The sequence below is a fragment of the Diaphorina citri genome, unplaced genomic scaffold, assembly GCF_000475195.1.
Source record: "Diaphorina citri unplaced genomic scaffold, Diaci psyllid genome assembly version 1.1 scaffold608, whole genome shotgun sequence".
In the NCBI taxonomy this organism is placed as follows: Eukaryota; Metazoa; Arthropoda; class Insecta; order Hemiptera; family Psyllidae; genus Diaphorina; species Diaphorina citri.
Window position 1 is genome coordinate 25516 of NW_007378042.1, and position 7889 is coordinate 33404.

Genomic DNA, 7889 nt, shown 5'->3' on the forward strand with positions numbered 1-7889 from the left:
GCGCAGCATTGGTAACGAACATGCTTTTTTGAACCTTCTTGAATGGCCAGCTCTTGTGTTTTTGAATAGGATACATAGTACACACCTTTACTACACTTTGATCTTAGCCAAAAGGCCGAGGAGCGATTTTTAACTAATAATTAATTTTCATTTTATTTTTCTTCTGATTTCAGGTAAGTTTGGAACCTACAAATCCACACTTCAAATAGATTCAATTAATGATCTTGTTTTAATCAGGTAAAAGTCCGACTTATGAAATAAAATAAAGATATCAAATTTACATTAGCGATCAAAGATGGAACAAATTACTGCCGAATTTTGTTCTGTAGGCATTATTAGGCCACAAACTAAATTACACACATACCTACACAGAGTATGTATAATACCGGCAAACATAAATTTCAGCTATCTCTCAGCTAGAAATAGCTGATTTGGGATTTGGTCATTGGAAGCAAACATTAGGGGGTTTAATGCGGCAAACGACATTCAGCAAAATAACCTCCCAAACGTTATCCTATAACAATAACGAGTCAGTTTTGCTGGAAATGTGATTTTTGACATCAATATCCCCTCCCTCGCCCCTACCTCCCTCCGGGAAAAGCTTTTGAGAGATCAAAGTTTGCAATTTTCCATGAAAATCCCAATAATGAAACAAACTGTGAGGGAGATTCGAACGAAATTTACTGTCACATAAATTGTCCTAATGGGCTATGCCCTCCTCTCAATCTAATGGGGTATTTGCCTTCTACGCTATTTGGGTGTTTACCCCCTCGGACCCCACAATCTGATGGGGTGTTTACCCCCTCCCACCCCATTTTAATCTGATGGGGTGTCCAATGTCCATTGTTTCGGTTTAGCGTGATGACTGTTATGTGTGGGCTGGGTTGAATATCCTAGGACACTAAACTCTAATGTGAGATGACATGTAAAGCAAATCCCCAGCAGCTCTAAGCTGCAATCAATGTAAATGGGCTCTCTCTCGTTCAACTACTGAAAACATCAACTGTTAGTTGGTTCATTGAGGTTTTTACACATCAGCCTTTAGGTATATCAACTTTTTTATGCTTTTATTTGGAATCATTAAGCTGTGTCCACATAATAGTCGACCCTATTGGGGTGTTTACCCCTCGGACCCCACAATCTGATGGGGTGTTTACCCCCTCCCACCCCACATTAATCTGATGGGGTGTCCTATGTCCATTGTTTCGGTTTAGCGTAATGACACTGATGACTGTTATGTGTGGGCTGGGTTGAATATCCTAGGACACTAAACTCTAATGTGAGATGACATGTAAAGCAAATCCCCAGCAGCTCTAAGCTGCCATCAATGTAAATGGGCTCTCTCTCGTTCAACTACTGAAAACATCAACTATTATTTGTTGGTTCACTGAGGTTTTTACACATCAGCCTTTAGGTATATCAACTTTTTTATGCTTTTATTTGGAATCATTAAGCTGTGTCCACATAATATAGTCGACGGTCGATCGATATCCACTGAAACCGTCCACACTGCCTCGACACTCGACAACCTATATTCACCTCGTCGATTGACGGCTGTCGCGTCGACTATACATAGCTTTATATTTTGAATCTGAAAAATACCTTACTTATCAGAGTTATCAGGCCTATGCTGATACTGATAGGTGTGTACGTCATTTAGTAATTTTCAGTGTTCGACTGATTGTGTTTATAACAATCTGAAGCAGGAAAATGTAATCGTGCTAAAGAAATAAATGAAGAAAGTTTTTTGCCCGAGCGATTTTTAACTAATAATTAATTTTCATTTTATTTTTCTTCTGATTTCAGGTAAGTTTGGAACCTACAAATCCACACTTCAAATAGATTCAATTAATGATCTTGTTTTAATCAGGTAAAAGTCCGACTTATGAAATAAAATAAAGATATCAAATTTACATTAGCGATCAAAGATGGAACAAATTACTGCCGAATTTTGTTCTGTAGGCATTATTAGGCCACAAACTAAATTACACACATACCTACACAGAGTATGTATAATACCGGCAAACATAAATTTCAGCTATCTCTCAGCTAGAAATAGCTGATTTGGGATTTGGTCATTGGAAGCAAACATTAGGGGGTTTAATGCGGCAAACGACATTCAGCAAAATAACCTCCCAAACGTTATCCTATAACAATAACGAGTCAGTTTTGCTGGAAATGTGATTTTTGATCACAAACTTTATCGTCATCATAACCGTTTTAGGTTAGATATAGAACTCTTGGAGAAATAACGTAGAACTCCCAAATTCCTCTTGTAACAAAAGATTTGCCTTTGCAAAACCATATCGACACATCAGTTATTTATTTATGGTCATTATCTGTCTGACCGTCTGTCTCTCTTTCTCTCTCCAACAACAATTAATAATAATAATAGGTAGGTACCTACCTTTTTACATTGGTCGGAAGTTCGCCTGATGCGGTCGCTCTTTTTTTATAAAACACCCTGTAGGAAATAAAACACTTTCGTAGAGATTTGAACTTTTGATTGCAAGTCGCGCGCGCCTCTATAACAAAACGATAAATTATAGCCCAATAAATTATAAGCCTACATACCTGTATACCTAACCTACCGCTATAGTGATACCTACCGGTATAACACGCTCGCTTCTAGGGACAATTTTTCCGTTTTCAATTTTTATATACCCACTTTTTAGATTCAAAGGCAAAGTCGTGTCAATTACTTGCAATTACAAAGTTCAAGTACTTGTATTTGTACTTGTCATTGGAATAAACAAGTAAAATTACAAGTAAATGTACTTGCAGTTCATTATCCGATGTTTCCAGTCGAAAATAAGTATTTCTAATCAAACTACTTGCAGTAAAATGATCTACTTGTACTTGAAGAGATTTACAAGTACTTACAGCACTGTTTGGGAGTTATTGCGATCGCGTAGATACCTATTAAGTCGTTGATAAATTATTAGACCTGAGCCACAGCCGTGCATTTAAAATGATTCATTCCAATTTTTGGCGTACAAAAGGGGAGGACATGTTAATTTTGGCAAGAAGAAGAAGAGAAGGAGGAGGAGAAGAAGAAGTAGAGAGAGGAGGAGGAGGAGGAGGAGAAGAAGAAGAAGAAGGAGGAGGAGGCGGTAGATAGGGGGGAGGATAATGTAGATAGGATGAGGGAGGGGATTAGTCTCCAGCTTTGGGTATGATGGATGACCTCTCACAATACATGCATACAAAAAAATTGATTACATTTTATTATTATTTATAGCTTTTAATAAATTTTGCCTGTGCCTACTCACTACCTTCTTCACCTATAGGGTAAGGTACGTATACCTGAGTAAGGGTGAGGATATTGACACAGCCTATTTTTCAGCATTTTCGACACATGGGTACCCAAATGAGATAAAGGGCAACCCTTTCACCAGCTGTAATAAGGACAATAAGGTTCTAAATTTTTAATTTCCTTATCCTATTTTACTTTCCTGTTCCCATAAGGAAAGTAATGTAGGTAATCGACGGCCCTCCTCAGCCCCTAAAATCCCTAAATACAGCCCTACGAACAAGAAACTAAAGGAAACATCGTCGAGAATTTGAAACTCACTTCGTTCAACTGATTTCAGCAGATCAAGATCCGATTAACCAGATGCAGATGCACGCCGTCGATAAAGGACACTAAAGTTTAATTATCCCATTCACTTCATTCAACCTTCAGCAAAAGTCCAGTCAAACAGTTTGTTTGTTTGTTTTTTTATTCTAAAAGAAAGTCAATTGTACTATATCTCTCTCCCTCTCTCTCTCTCTCTCTCTCTCTCTCTCTCTCTCTCTCTTTCAGGAGCCTGATTGACAATCCATCGATGGTTGTCACTTCTTTTAGATAAAAAATACATATAATAATAATAAAAATGAAATAAAAAACAAAATAGAATAATAATAAAGAATAAATAGGGCAGTAAACAAGCGAACAGTCTCGCCAGAACGAGCAAATTTATAACGAGGTACATGCCATTGTGTTTGACACCATTCACGGAGCTGTTGGAATTTTATTGAATCAAAAGTGGCATAAATGAGAAGGCAGTAGTCGGTGAGAAAGAAAAAGTAGACAGATCGATCGTTAATAGTCAACCCAGGTGGCCTGAGCCAGGGCCGTATTAGGCCCAGGAGGCCCGGGGACCTCCTTCGGGCTTTTGTTGCTCCTCAATGTATTAAGATCTAACAGCAGCCAATGAAATCGCAATCAGGACTGCAACATACTGGCGCAATATTTGACTTTGATATTCGTTCTTCCGGACACGTAGGACAGTAAACAAGCGAACAGTCTCGCCAGAACGAGCGAATTTATAACGAGGTACATGCCATTGTGTTTGACACCATTCACGGAGCTGTTGGAATTTTATTGAATCAAAAGTGGCATAAATGAGAAGGCAGTAGTCGGTGAGAAAGAAAAAGTAGACAGATCGATCGTTAATAGTCAACCCAGGTGGCCTGAGCCAGGGCCGTATTAGGCCCAGGAGGCCCGGGGACCTCCTTCGGGCTTTTGTTGCTCCTCAATGTATTAAGATCTAACAGCAGCCAATGAAATCGCAATCAGGACTGCAACATACTGGCGCAATATTTGACTTTGATATTCGTTCTTCCGGACACGGATAGTAGAAGTATTGGCCTATTATTTGGAGCATCCCCTCCTAAGCCACTTTTCGGGTTCTTGCCCTCCCCTCCTCCCTAAAATCCTGGATACGGACGGGCCTGGCTTGAACAGATATGGAACAGCTTCTGTTTATCTTTCAGTACAATGTTTCAGACCGAGAGAGTGTAAGTAGGTATGTGTTTTCTAAGAAGAATGTTTCTGTAACCTGTAAAACTCAAAGCTCAAGTGTTAGTAATAGTAAGTTGAGTGTAAGTAGGTAGGTAGGTATGTGTTTTCTAAGAAGAATGTTTCTGTAACCTGTAGAACTCAAAGCTCAAGTGTTAGTAACAGTAAGTTAAGTAGGTAAGTAATGTAAGTATGTACAAGTATTTTGCTATTTTCTAAGAATGTGTGACTGCTGGTTCAGTAAACTGTAGAATTCACAACACAAGTGTTAGCGTTAAGTGTTAGCGTATAGGTATTTTCTAAGAAAGATGTAAGTAACTAGCTGAGAAGGATGTAGGATGCAGTTCAGTCTTGAACCACCAACCTCCAGATCCGAAAGTCCACTGCACTAAGCACCCTACCGCTGAGTTTGGTGGAGTGTTATTAAGTTCCATTTTCCCTTGGTGAATTGTCACATCTTTGATGCTCAAGTTCAGAAGAGAAAATAATTCAATCACGTAGGGAGCAAGTGTTTATTTTTCTCCCGACACATTATGGTTAGCCCTGAGGAGCATAAAGTTCCAACAAAAGAAGCTTGAATAAAGACTAAAGAGATCATAAGCACAGTGTTTCAAAATGCTTTTGTTCGTCCAGTTTTTCCTGGTAGGTATAGTTCGACCTCAAGCTTAAGCACAATGTTCTGCGATTTTTCCCTAGATCGAATTTTACAAGAGGGGAAATACTTGAAAATTTTGGACCAGAACTCCAAAAACTCACAAGGGCATTAAAGTACGAAGATGATTTCCTCATACCCATACATTTTTTATGTCCAAAATGCTTTTGTTCGTCCAGTTTTTCCTGGTAAGTATAGTTCGACCTCAAGCTTAAGCACAATGTTCTGCGATTTTTCCCTAGATCGAATTTTACAAGAGGGGAAAAACTTGAAAATTTTGGACCAGAACTCCAAAAACTCACAAGGGCATTAAAGTACGAAGATGATTTCCTCATACCCATACATTTTTTATGTCTTTATTTTAAGTGGCATGGTTCTCCTGGAGGAGCTCTTTCACCCAAATTCATGAACAATAACAGCACAGGGAGCTAGCTGGTAAGGGCTAATCTTTATGAAATTTCATCACATCTAATAACCCTCTTTCCCCCCCCCTAATTTTACTGCTCAATTGTCACGTACTTGGCCACTTTCACACCTCCCCTTGCCTCTTACAATGTTTGTGCAGCGGTGAAAGGTTGAAAAACGTCTTACGTCTTGTGGAGTGGACGGAAAAAACTTTATTGTTTTCCTACTTGATGGTCGAGGACAAAACGTGCAATCGAAAGCTAACGGAGTGGACATTCGTGTCAATATGTGAAGTTATTGCGGTGAAGAGTTATTTAACAACTTGCCGATTGTCCATAGTTCTTGATGGTCGAGGACAAAACGTGCTATCGAAAGCTAACGGAGTGGACATTCGTGTCAATATGTGAAGTTATTACTGTCAATATGTGAAGTTATTGCGGTGAAGAGTTATTTAACAACTTGCCGATTGTCCATAGTGCCAACAAACCATTTAAAATTTATTTGAGCAACTTTGCGCAAGGTTGGTAACCGGATTGGTGGCCATCCGTGCAATTGAGTGCTGGTGGTTTTTCCTGGCCCCACTCAGGCCGGCTGAGGTTATAATGAGAAGGTGGGCAGCAGTTATGTATACCCGTACAGTGACGTTAAACCCCAATCATATAAAACAAATTTAGGTACTTGGGTAGATTTTAAAGAAAATGTAAAAAAAGTCTTTTGTTTGCCAATAAAACTAGTAAAAGCCTAACATAAAAGTGCATGATAAGGATCTTGCAAGTTCACCAAATTCGCTGCCTCTTTTTGTTTTTTAATGGGCGTTATTTAATGGTAACTTTTTTGAAAACGCCTACAAAAACATACATAGGTACTAATTCTGAAGAAATAAATATACATAACTTGGTACCTACAATCTACATCTGTAAGTCTATCTCTAAGGGATAAAATGTACTTAAAGGGAGTCAAGACGACTCTATTTCAAGAGAATAGCAAAGAAACTGTTATTGGCTTCCCATTATCCTCTGGAAACTTCAAAAGTTGGGTGGTACTTGCCAGCAAGCTTGTCCGATCTGATTAGACATTGTTATGTTGCCGAGCGCAACTTTGAGCTTTGAGCCATGACATGCAGGTAACTAGAATGTTAGACAAGGATTCCGAACAGCTAGTGCACCATGTGAATCTAGAATTCGTTTCTGAACTAATTCTGAAGAAATAAATATACATAACTTGGTACCTACAATCTACATCTGTAAGTCTATCTCTAAGGGATAAAATGTACTTAAAGGGAGTCAAGACGACTCTATTTCAAGAGAATAGCAAAGAAACTGTTATTGGCTTCCCATTATCCTCTGGAAACTTCAAAAGTTGGGTGGTACTTGCCAGCAAGCTTGTCCGATCTGATTAGACATTGTTATGTTGCCGAGCGCAACTTTGAGCTTTGAGCCATGACATGCAGGTAACTAGAATGTTAGACAAGGATTCCGAACAGCTAGTGCACCATGTGAATCTAGAATTTGTTCCGTTTCTGAAACACAGAAATAGAAATGTTTAATACTGGACTAGTCCTTAGTAGAATTTTCTGACTTTCGATTTTCTGTAAGCTAAATCTGTAAAAGGCTAGTGAAAATGATAAAATTACTCACAATAGTAGCTGCAACTAAAATACTAATTGAGCGTCTTACCTTACAAAAATCCTTTGTAGGTTGCGGTCAGTTTTTCCCCCTCTAGTTTTGTGTATTTGATTTGACGTTATTCTTACTTGCCGTTCTTCAATGGTTTCGTTTTCACTTCCCTCAACCAATGTTCCCATTGATGTCTAGTGTAAATGTTCGCTGCTAGTCTTCAAGTCTTTGTGGTTCTTCTCTTTACTGTCGCGGAATAGAATTTGCAATACGCAATACGCCTTGCGGTTCTGAGACTCTTTCAATTTATTCCGCCAGTTCTGAACGGTCTACCAACATTTGAACATTTTTATCAAATTTAATCGAAATTGTACAGACCGTTCAAAAATTATCGCGAGAAAAGAAACGCTAGAGAGACTGTCAGGAAATGCAA